This window comes from Emydura macquarii, unplaced genomic scaffold (assembly GCF_026122565.2).
Source record: "Emydura macquarii macquarii isolate MOO-44397 ecotype Brisbane River unplaced genomic scaffold, CSIRO-AGI_Emac_v2 contig_383, whole genome shotgun sequence".
In the NCBI taxonomy this organism is placed as follows: Eukaryota; Metazoa; Chordata; order Testudines; family Chelidae; genus Emydura; species Emydura macquarii.
In genome coordinates this window covers 860,871-872,925 of record NW_027130520.1, presented here as the reverse complement: position 1 = coordinate 872,925, position 12,055 = coordinate 860,871, and the positions used below count along the sequence as shown (strand labels likewise).

At 39.9% G+C, this 12,055-nt stretch overlaps 1 long non-coding RNA gene across 1 annotated transcript; it reads right to left on the bottom strand.

Moving 5' to 3' along the window:
* Nucleotides 1-1,021: 1,021 nt before the first annotated feature.
* LOC137145127 (uncharacterized) lies at nt 1,022-11,357 on the bottom strand. The gene is made up of 2 exons (XR_010917571.1): nt 11,233-11,357; nt 1,022-1,653 (listed from the first exon to the last, which is right to left on the bottom strand). It is a non-coding gene; the product is annotated as an uncharacterized lncRNA (long non-coding RNA).
* Between the last annotated feature and the right edge of the window lie 698 nt (nt 11,358-12,055).

Sequence of the window (12,055 nt, the reverse complement as noted above, 5' to 3'; positions counted from 1 at the left end):
TCACGCAGGAGTGACTGGGAACAAGCGGCAGTTGTCATGCAAGTGTGCAGACCCATTAGGCATCTCCTGCTACGCAGGACTGTGACTCTTGGCAATGTGCAGGAGATAGTGAATGGATTGCAGTAATGGGGTTCCTGAACTATAGTGGAGTGATTGAAGGCACACATCTTCCTATTTTGGCACCAGACCACCTGGCCACAGAGTACATAAAAAAGGGCTACTTTTCTATGGTTATGCAAGCATTGGTGGATCACTGGGGACATTTCACTGACTTTTGGCTGCTCAGGGAAGGTGCATGACCCTCACATCCTTAAGAACACAAGGATATTCAGAAAGCTACAAGCAGGGACTTTGTTTTCTGACTGGTGGACTACCATTGGGAATGTTGAAATGCCAGCAGTGATCCTTGGGGACCCAGCCTACCCCTTGCTCCTCTATTTTATGAAGCCTTACACCAGCCACTTCAACAGCACCAAGGGAAGATTCAGCTACTGACTCAGAAAGTGCAGAATGACAATTGAATGCACTTTTGGTAGATTGAAGGGAGGCTGGTGTTGTTTACTCACAAGATTGGATCTCAGTGGGAAAAAAAATCCCAATGGTTCTAGCTGCCTGCTGTGTCCTGCATAAATCTGTGAAGCAAAGGGGGAAAAGGTGCCTCTGGAGTGGTTGTCTGCTGAGTTTGAACAGCTAAATACAAGGGCTATTAGAAAACCTCAACACGGAGCTATTTAGGGAGGCCTTGAAAGAGCACTTTAACAGTGATCCACATGCATTGTGGTGGGCTGTGCTCTACCTGGCCTTGCTGTTTTGGGGGCCTGTTAGGAATTGTGTGATGTGTGGTGTACATCTACAGATATAACACTGTCAGTGCACGTATTAGTTTTGTGATGTTTGCTATACATTTATAATCATTACTCCCTGTGTGCCATGGAACCTATGAGTTGTGTCTCACTGTATAGCAACAAGTAAATGAGTGCTTTCAGAACTGCTAGGCATTCTGTAAACTAATAAAGGTTAATTATTTTCCAAATAATAGAATTTTATTCAGTAACAAAATCAGTGCAAAGAAAAATCTGCAATTTAAAAGCAAATAAATTAAAAACGTAATAAATTAATGGAACAGAACTAACAAGTGGAAAGAACATTCATGTCCATTTTACCTACACATACAGTAATTGTGGTTTTCACAGGTCAATGTATGTGAAGCTGGAGTTGTCCTTAGTGTCCCCCCGGTGAAGTGAGAGGGGAAGTGTTGCAATCCCTGTTACCACTTGGAATGGTGATGGGGGTTTAGAGGGAGGTGCTGTAATGGAGTTCTCCATGGACTGCAAAGGGAGACAAGCCTGTGGCTGTTAATCCCATAGGTCCACAAGAGTTTTTAGAATCTGTGCTTGCTGCCATTATGTCCCAGAGCATTTCCCTCTCCTTTTCCTGCTGGGACTCCTGGGTCTTTCGCCTGTCTGCTCTTTCTTTCTCCAGGCTGTCTACCATGTTCTCCCTCCAGGCCCTTTGTTCATGGTCTGATGCAGCACTGGCTTGCAGGCTCACATTGATCATATGATCCAAAGTCCTCTTCGTTCTCCTCCTTATCAGGCTTAGACATTCCTTGCATGTGGAGGAGGGAACCCCTCAAGGCTGCAGTGGCAGCAGCTGCAAATAAAACACACATTGGTACTGTTGTCAGTATAGTCACAACGGAAATTAAGATTCAGAACTCCCTTCCCTTGTTCCCGTAAAGTTTTAAATAAGACGTGCTTATTGACACTTCTGCTTCAGAGTCACGCATAGTATCCTCCCAGCACCAGCCATGGTGAATATGGCTTGCTAGGGGTGAGGGGAAATAAGGAGGGAAATTGCTCGGTTACATGAAACTATGGGCAAAGGGCAATGGCACTGAATGCTGGCACCAGTTTCCATAGGCAGTGGTGATTTTAGCTGATATCTCACTTCTGCGGGTAACAAAGGCAGGAAAAGCACAGCAGCTGCTGCTGGCATCCTGAAGCTGCCACCTGGGCCTATATGCTGCTAGGCTGTGTACTGCAATAGTGCCTGCCAAAGTTGTCACTGACTGGCAGAGGAAGAAATAAGGCTGCCATACCTATCCTTTGGGAATTATAACAGATATGTTATAATTATGCCAAAACCAAACCCAGGAAATTCAGAGTTGTTGTTGATATTACTATTTATTACTTGTCTTGTGGACAAATAATACAAGCCCTAGTCAAGTAGTAAAGCTATTGACTCATTCCCACATGACATTCTCATAAGCAAACTAGGGAAAAGTGGTCTAGGTGAAATTCCTATAACATGGCTGCACGAGTGGTTGAATGACCATATTTAAAGAGTAATTATCAATGGTTCACTGTATCTAATCGGGTCCCACAGAGGTCAGTCCTTGGTCCGGTACTATTCAATATGTTTGTTAATTACTTGGATAATGGAGTGGACAGTATACTTATAAAATTTGCAAATGACACCAACTTGGAAAGGGTTGCAGGCACTTCTGAGGACAGGATTAAAAATTCAAAATAACCTTGGAAAATTGGTCTGATAAGAAGAAGATGAAATTCAATAAAGATAATTGCAAGGTACTTCACTTAGGAAGGAAAAAATCAAATGTACAACTACAAAATGGGGAGTAACTGTTTATGTAATAGTACTGATGAAGAGGATCTGGAGGTTATAGTGGATCACAAATTAAATATGAGTCAACAGTGTGAGGCAATTGTGAAAACAGCTAATATCATTCTGGGATGTATTAGCAGGAGCGTCATATTTAAGGCACAAGAGGTAATTGTCCCACTCCACTCAGCACTGGGGAAGCGTCAGCTGGAGTACTGTGACCAGTTCTTGGCATCAGACTTTAGGAAAGATGTGGACAAATTGGAGACAGTCTAAAGGAGAGCAACAAAAATGATAAAAGTTTAGAAAACCTGACCTCTGAGGAAAGGCAGGGCCAGATATAGGGGGAGGTGACCTAGGTGACCACATAGGGTGTTGGGCTCGAGATGTGCCAAGCTCGGGGTGCTATTTTTGTTGTTAGTTACAAAAGGAAAAATAGAATGTTTGAAGTAAAAGGTTTTAGCTATCCCATATGTGGATTCATTTTTCACTAACCTCCTAGAATGTTCCAGAACTTTGCAGAATCTTATGGAACTTTCCAGACTTTCTGAGAACTACATTTTCCTTGATCCTCCTAGAATGTTGTCAGCCATGAATTAATACAGATTTACAGATCCTAGCTTGTAAATTTATCGTCTTATATGACCGGGATAAATCGTGCATGCAAATTGTGCATATATGTTGTGAAATGAGCTACAAATGCAATACAAATATAAGGTATTCAAAAGTTTAACAAATAGAGATGTGGGGATGCCGAAGATGCTCCTTGCCTGGGGTCTAGGGCCCGCCCTGAAGAAAGGGGTAAAAAAACTGGACACATTTACTCTTGAGAAAACAAGACTAAGAGGGACCTGATAACAATCTTCAAATATAGTAAGGGCTGTGATATAGAGAATTGTGATAATTTTTTCTCCATGTTCACTGAAGGTAGAACAAGAAGTAATAGGCTTAATCTGCAGCAAGGAAGGTTTTGGTTAGGTATTAGGAAAATCTTTCTAACTATAGGAGTAGATAAATTCTGGGTGATGGGGGAGGTTCTGAAATCCCCATCAGTGGAAATTTTTAGGAACAGTTTGGACAAACAGCTGTCAGGGACCATCTAGGTTCATTCAGTCCTGCCTCAGCACTGTGGGCTGGACTTGATGACTTTTCAAGATTCCTTCCAGCTCTAAACTTCTCTGATCCTATGAATCAGGATCCCAACTCAGTACTGAGGAGATAATACCTCAAACTGCCATTATTTCTAAAGAAAGAAATGGATTTGAGCTGCTGAAAATCTGTGGGCAAAATGGTATGTTACTGTGCATCTTGCAGACTAAGAAGGCAATGCATGCCAAAGTTACAATAATAAACACATTTGATAAGGGTTTACCAATTTCCTCACAACTTTTACTTGCAAGCTTGTCAGGGCTAATTTTTGTAGGATTTTGATATAATCAGGAATCAGTAACATCAGTTTACTTGAGAAACCTTTTTCTCTAATCTGAGCAATTATGTGTATTCACCAGGAAATTCGAGAAATGAATTCACCCAAGTCTCTCCAGGGATATAGCATGTCAAGTAAATGTACAAAGAAGGCTTAGCAAAAGGTTTCATAGAAATCTGCTTTAAACTCACCAGGCCCAAGAACTTTCCTTTGGGGTAGAATTTTAAGTAATTCATCCTTTTTACTGATTGCAGGGAGAATCAAAAAATTCCCCTCCCCCATTCCGATAACTCAGATAACTTGAGAGTATAGAAAAATGCCTGTTCATCTGTGCATGATGCCTTGTTCTAATTTTCTATATAACTGCCCACAGCATTTCTGAACTATTAAGCTTAATAAGGTCTCATGGGTGTGTGGGTGTGAATTTTTTTTACCCCACAGAGGTCCTTTAACTACTGTTATGGCTGTAGGCTTATTGTCAGACCTCGGCAGTCAAACAAGTAATCTCCCCATTTTATACCCCACTGGTACAAGCACTAGCTAGTAAAAGAAATAGATATCTATGCTTCATGGGTTATTAGTGAGTTTGCAACAGGCTGCAAAAGGGACAACTCAAGGCAAAGATGGGGCACATCTAACTCTGTTATCAGCTTTTCAAATCTTCTGCCTCTGTTCTCAAGATCAATGTTTGCCATAACCCTTGTACTTTATAAGGATGGCATAATGATGGCACCTCTGATAAAAGCTTTATCTGATCTCTCCAGAAGAGAGCAGAGAGGAGAGAGTTCAGGAAATACATTAATTTCCATACATAGTAAAATATGAAATGTAACATACTGGACAGATTCTTGCTTCTAACTTATATTTTTAAATATTATAGAAAAGCAAAGAACCTGTTCTTTATGCCCTGATTATTTACCCAGCAATGATGGCCAGTTGAAAAGAAAATATAAATAAAAGCCACTAGTAGGTAGAGCTGGTCAGGAATTTTATGTCAAAATATTTTTCTACAAAAAGCATAGTTATCACAAAATCAAATTTTCTACAGATAAATTTTGTTTTTGTTGAATCTTTCGGTTCAAAAATCAAAACAAAATATTTCATTTCAGGTTGTATCAATCTGAAAAGAAATATCTCTGTTTCTCAAAGTGAATCAAAATATTTCATTTTGGCTCAGGTTGACAATAATCTGTGTCTACCAGAGGCTGCCATGGTGCCTTATGTGAGTTGTAGTTCAGGTTCCTTATGTCGCCGTTCTCCTTAACGGGCCGGATATCATTTCCCATGATGCCTCTCCCCTGACTCTGCTCTGGCTGAACCAATGTGGTGCATCATAGTGCACATGACCAGGGTGCATAATAGGATATGTTCTCCAGTCAGAGCTGTGCCCCATTTTTATTAGTATTATTGACTATATTATTTTATTAAGTTACACCTTTTAGTGAATTCCGTAGGTTACAGAATGGAAGTTAGCTTTCACAGATTTTTTTTTTCTGTTTTGAAAGTTGTTTAGAAATCATTATGATCATTGTGATAACTTTGCTTTGATCAGGGACTTTAAATTTGAAGTGATGCCACCAGTTAAAGGAGAAAGTCCAACTCAGTTTCCATTTTTACAAATGGCCTCTCTCCTTATAATACACCAAAAGAAATCTCCGGCTCTAAATTCCATCCCTAACCACCACTTAACTGGGTGGTCTTTAAAATCATGATAAAAATGTGATCTGAGTCCATGGTTTTGGGGCCAAATTCATGGTCTGGTATAATTTCATTAGTCCTCTTTCACACCACTTTAGAAATACATATATTGTCAGTTTCTCACAAGACCAGTATGGTACCTGAACTGGAGCCTCCTGCATTTACACAGGGAGGGTGCTAAAGCCAGGGTAGTCCTGACTCTTTTCTCACACTGCAATGTAAATCAGGAGTAACTCCCCATAGAAGGCAATAGTTATGCCACTGTAAAGCAAGTGAAAGTGAGATCAGAATATTTGCTTATCTGTGGATTGCCAGGTAATTTGTCACATGGCATAATATATGTAAACCAAAACTATTACCCAATAATCACTACCTGGACTTATCCTGCTATCATTCCATTCTACTGCTATTTATGTATTTTTTTCCTCTTCCTTCCAAACACGTACGAAGGGAAAAGAAACCAATTCCAGTCAGCTATTGAGAAGGGGTGTTCCTTGCCCTCCTTGTACCCAGGCACAAGAGTTGGCCAAAATCCTGTTGGCAAGCACAATCCCTGTGCCCCTGTCACTGCTGTGAGCACTAGATGTCTGAAAGGTTGTGGGCAGGTCAATGCCACTTGTGTCCATCTGGCTCATAACAGGGTGCATACAGCACTATCTCCAAACATGGCTACTGTTTTCTCTAACAACTTCAGTGTGCACGCCCCAGGAACCTACGGAAGGAATCCTGTCTGACTCAGAAAGATTCTTCCTGCAGTCTCTGGCTGGAACATGATGCCTCCACCCCCATTTCAGCATGTCTGAGGGACAGCAAGACAGAAGCTGGTTCAAAGACAGCAATAAGAAGAAAGGCTTCTTAACAATGCTATGGTCCTGCTAAGGCCTTTCTCTCTGATCCCTTTGCTAAGTCAAGCAACTGCCGTGTGCTGTGCTCCACAGATGGCTCAGCACTGCAGTGGCACACAAGTACAGCTGCTTGCAATAGGGTGGGTTGAGGCACATTGTTTATATCTGGCCCACATATCTGGCACCCAGTACTTCAGCTGGTATCTGTTAAACTAGCAGATTTTTAGTAAGGGGGGGAACAGCCAATCAATATTTTAAAGAGAGAGATGCCCGTGTCCCTTGACACTAAAAGCAAGATGATAATCCTCCTCTATAATAGATTTCAATGCCTGAGCCAAAGACCCTATTTCCCTTTTGCTCCCCTGACATTGTCACTAACAGACCCTACAACTGCGTGTCAGATTGTTTAGTCTAGAATTAGAAAGGCACAAATGGTACCACCATTTCAAGATACTTCGTTTCCTGTTGGTTATAGAACAGCTCTTGGTTTTGGAAGGATTTTTTTTTTTAAATGTAACCAGTTCTCTGATACAGAATGGGATAGAGGGCCTGTAGTCAGAACCTAAAGACAAAAATCACTCAAAATAGGCTTTATTAGCTAGCGTATGTCTTCAGAGGTGCTTTCAAGCCAAGAGAGCTGGTTCATCTGGGGCTGCAGACTAGAGCCTGAGTGAGACTTTCACTTGGGCTGGTGACCCACCTGATTCTGCAGTTAGGATGCAGGCTAAATCACTCGAGTGCTGACAGTCCCCCAATGCCTTCCCACAATTCCCACCATGTGCACAGAAGAACAGACAATTTCTCCTACAATTCACTGGTAAAAAGTCATGGAGTGGCTCAGCTCACTGCAGCACAAAGAACCTGCAGATATGTCCCATGAGTCCAAGCAAAAAACCGAGATGGGTGCAGCACCTGTAACTCACGTATAGCTTTGCAGTGTAGCTGTTTAAGCTAAGCCAGGCACTCAGACCCCAGAGCTGGTCACTCAAGTTAACTCTGCAGTGAAGACATCTCTTCAGAGAAGATTTTGTCACATTGTAAAACCTGAACTGCTTCACTGCTAGACTCCAGTGCACTATGACGGGAAGATACAACAGCATCCTTTTGAAAGCACAGACCAGTGACAGGATTTTAGCACTATAATTATGTCAGACTTGAGGTATAGAGTAGGACTGTGGAGTTATGTTTTGAGTTTGTCTAAACTAGACTTTTTAACCTTGAGTTACCCGGTTGCTGATTAACTCGAGGTAGTTAACATGTTTGTAAGGCCCACACGTTTATTCCAGGATGAAACATGCACTTTACCCTCGCAACAAATATTTTTGTAGCTTGGAACAAATGTTCGGTGTCCACACGAGTCTTGACAAAGGTGATAACTACCTCAGATTAATAGGCAATCAACCTGAGATTAGACAGATCTCTAGGTACCACTGAAGCACTTAAATCAAGATTTCAGCAATACTTCTGTACGTTAGAACAGCGTTCCAAAACCTACGTGCAAAACAACTAAAGAACCCTACCCGCAGGGCTGAATATCAGTGAGCAGAATTAGAGAGCAGGTTGGCATACACGGAATATAAAACAAGATTTGGTACAGAAGGTGAAAGAGGTGATCTTCAAAAGGCAAACTCTATCAGACTTTTAAAGTTAGTGTTTTAAATCTTCAACTCAGCTCTGTGGAAAAGGAAGCCTGTGTTTTCTATTTATGTGATAGTATATGCAATATTACAGTCCTAATATCTTTAGTTCCTGCTGCTTTGTTAGTATATGCTAATGTATTTTTAGTTTGCATAAAAATAATGAAACAATCATTTATTTTTTAAATGTATGCACTAGGTAGCTTGCAGACAGGTCAAACTGGTCTAATAATGGGGGGGAAATGGTCAAAATAGCAAAATAATTCACAAATAACTCACTAGTTCTACAGACAGCAGTAATGGCATGGGGCCTGATTCTCCATTGCCCTGTACCTTATATAATCATCTACATGCATACAAAATGATTGTATACCACTACCGTTCTGAATTTAGCAGCATTTTACACATACTCTACTTAGGCATAATGATTACAAGAGTTTGCAGTCTAAATCGATAGCTAGAATAACAAGAAGGGTTATGAGATGAAAAACAAAAGTTATGTCATCACTGTAATAATAAAAGGTGTATTTTTACATCAAAATAGCCAGGTCTTAATGCAAATACTCTTACTGGAGACAAGGGACAGATCGTTTTCACCTTCAGCTAGTCAAGGTATCCTTCAGGTAGGGGATAAGTGGTTGACCTCAACTAGTTACAGCAACGTAAAAACAATAGTGCCTTATCTCCAGTAGGATTTTGCACGGAGATGGCAACACACCCTTTTTTTCCCCAATGAAGACATAGCCAAAGTCATTGAAAGGGAGAAGTTGAATATGTTCCTTGTTAGTTCCATAAATTATGTCTGATTTAAAAAAAAATTTTTTTTTGCTTTGTGTTTGGTCACATACAGTACATGTAGTAGTAAATTTACTAAATAATTTACATTTACATTTTACATACATTTTACATACATAGTTAAAATTTCACTACTAAAATTTACTAATTTACTAAATTTACTAAAGCTTAGTCTAAAGTATAAGACTGATGTAATTCTCTTTTCAGTACATGGAAAAAGAAGTATAAAATGGCTGTGGAATTCTTGAGACGCTGTAACTTAGCCTGTGATTTTTTTTAAGAAGGCCACAGAGAACAAAATTTCAATAATCCTTGAAGAAATAAAGGAAAAGCACATGGGTGTCTGCAGCTGTAGCAACGTGACTGGGTGATATGTGGAAGGAGGAAGCATCATATGCTGTCCTAGAAACTGAGCCAGTATGAGGATCAAAACTCAGTTCTGAATCAATAAAGATGACAGGACTCTTCACAGTATGAGTGAACTCAACATGACACCTCTCCAATATAAAATGAGTAAGAGACAGTTGTTTTAGCTGACAGGAAGCCCAATTAGAATAGCCTCTGTCTTTCCAACGAACTGCAGGAAGTCATTAGTCTTCCGACATTTTAAAACTGACAGTCTCAGATAGAGCCAGTATTAGTAAGGGACTAGTAGTGTAGATTTAACTGAGAAATTCAGTGCAATTGTGTTTCACCATTGTTACTCAAGTGAAAACCACCAGGAAGTCCCCAGATCAGAGCTACCACCACCAACATCCAGATCAGAAACAGTATCAGACTAGTATCACCCAAAATGGTTCCATAGGACACTGATGGGCGGCCTTTTGCTGCTACCCACTAACCTTACTGAGGGTGTGCACCTTCAAATCCCATCTAGAAAAGTGAGACTGCTACCATCCTACCCAATACTATGATCCATGTCAAATTGGCATGGTTTCCAACAAGATTAATAGTGAAGGATCACCTGCACCAGAGCTGAAAGAGTGTCATTTATGATCTGAGCAAAGGAAATTTGCTGGAATGCTGACTAAAATTTCTCATGCATATGTACAACTTCAAACCTTTAGTAGTGATACAGTACATTGTTCTATTCTAATTAAGGTTCTTAAACCATATTCACCATAGCATCTGAACATTTTGTGGTACCCTATATAAAAAGACATTTGAAAAGATGAGGAAGTACAATGGGAATCTTAGTAGCATAAGAAAGGAGGAGACGACTCAGTTTTGTAGAAATTGTGTACCCTAGAACAGAGAGGACCCAACAGTAGATTTTGCCAACTTTCAGGGAGCTCAAAAATGCTATTTAATTTGCATAAAATGGAGTAAATTGCAGTTAGTCTTATTTAATTTGGAGGTGCGGCCCACAGCAGAAATCCCAGCATGCAGTGCTCCGTCAGGATCCAAAAAAGTGAATTCATGGGCCACAACCCCAATGTTAAAGATGATGACAACCATAAGCCTCACTTTGGAGTCCAGTGGGCCATTTTGTGACAAGACAGAGAGGAGAAGAAATCAATTTCTTGCTCTGCCTGGAAGCCTTAATACTTACTACTGAAATTTCTTTATGCCATGTTTAAAGAGTAGCCTATGCCTCCATGAAATGTTTAGAAGTATTTCTGATCAGGTATAATTTATTTTCTGTATGTCTTCTCCTTCATTATAAGTTTCTGAAGATATTTTGAACAGAAACCTATTCTTTGTTTAAGATTTTATCTGCTCTTGCAGTTTATTCCCCCATTTGAAGTCATAATCATTCTTTTTTGTAACAATATTCTCGCTATGACATCACAGTTGGATGCTGTAGAAATAAATGTGATATCACAAGAAGGAATATAAAGTTAAGTGGGAATTAAGCAACAGGAACTGATTAATTCTTACTACTAAGATGTGGTTTGCATGCCAATATCCTTTCTAATTAAAAATTGTGATAAGAGAAATAAAGAAAATATATCTCAAATTATTAACATTGTGTCTAAATCAAATATTGTTTTTTTCAATTTTCCATGTAGATCAAGTGTTTTTAAACAGTAACTCATCTTTACATAGGATGAAATTCATCCTAGTTCAGATGGCCTTACATGAAACTTAAGCACAGTGTTAAAGGCTAAATAGGTGAATAGGGTTTGCATGGGCCTGCTGGATTGGGGTGAATTTCACTCATAGAGATTCTCCTTGTAATGTTGCCAAAGTCAGATATACTCACTCTTTTGTGGTTTTAGGAAAGTCACACAGGTCTTGATCCTGCTGTTATTGAATTCAGTGACAAAACTCCCACTGATTTCAGAGGTCTGCGATTAAGGAAATAACCTCTCTCACTTTCCTCCTCCCTAAAATACTTTTACCTTCTTCATAGGTAAGCCCCCTTTTTATTTGCATCTAGATACTACACTAGCAGAAGCATTAGAAATGGAATGGAGAGAAAGACAGTGAGACAGATACTAAACAAATTCATCTGAAGCATAAGTGAAGCTGGGATGGATTGAAAGTTGCCCCAGTGATAATGATTATTACTTATTTATTATTTAATATTTATCCTGTGGGAAGTCCCAATCAAGATTTGGGGCCTGTTTTGCTGGATGCTGTACCAGCACATTAAGACATGGTCCCTCCTGAAAGATGTTACATTCTAAGAAGTCAGGTGATATAAAACATTAATTAATGTGTTTTACAATTTTATTATTGCAAATTAGGCTTTCAACTAAACCTATCTGCCCCTCTGAGCCATCATTAACTAGCTAATTTCTTCCAAGTGTTGCAGCTGTGGATATCTTGAGAAGAGATAAAAAGCAGCAGAGTGTCATATCGCTATGGTTCAGTTCAAACAAAGTAGGACAGTGTGGAATAAAGCTCAGAGATGTTGGTGTGAGAAGCCAACCAACAGACAAAGCTGGCCTTGTGAGGAGAATAGAAGAGGTAAAAGACAACGTAGTAAAGACAAGAATGGATAGGTAGGAAGTAGCAGGGTTGTAAAGGGTCCTGAAGAGATGAAAAGGAAGCTTAAATTGGATGCAGTGAAACATGTCAGT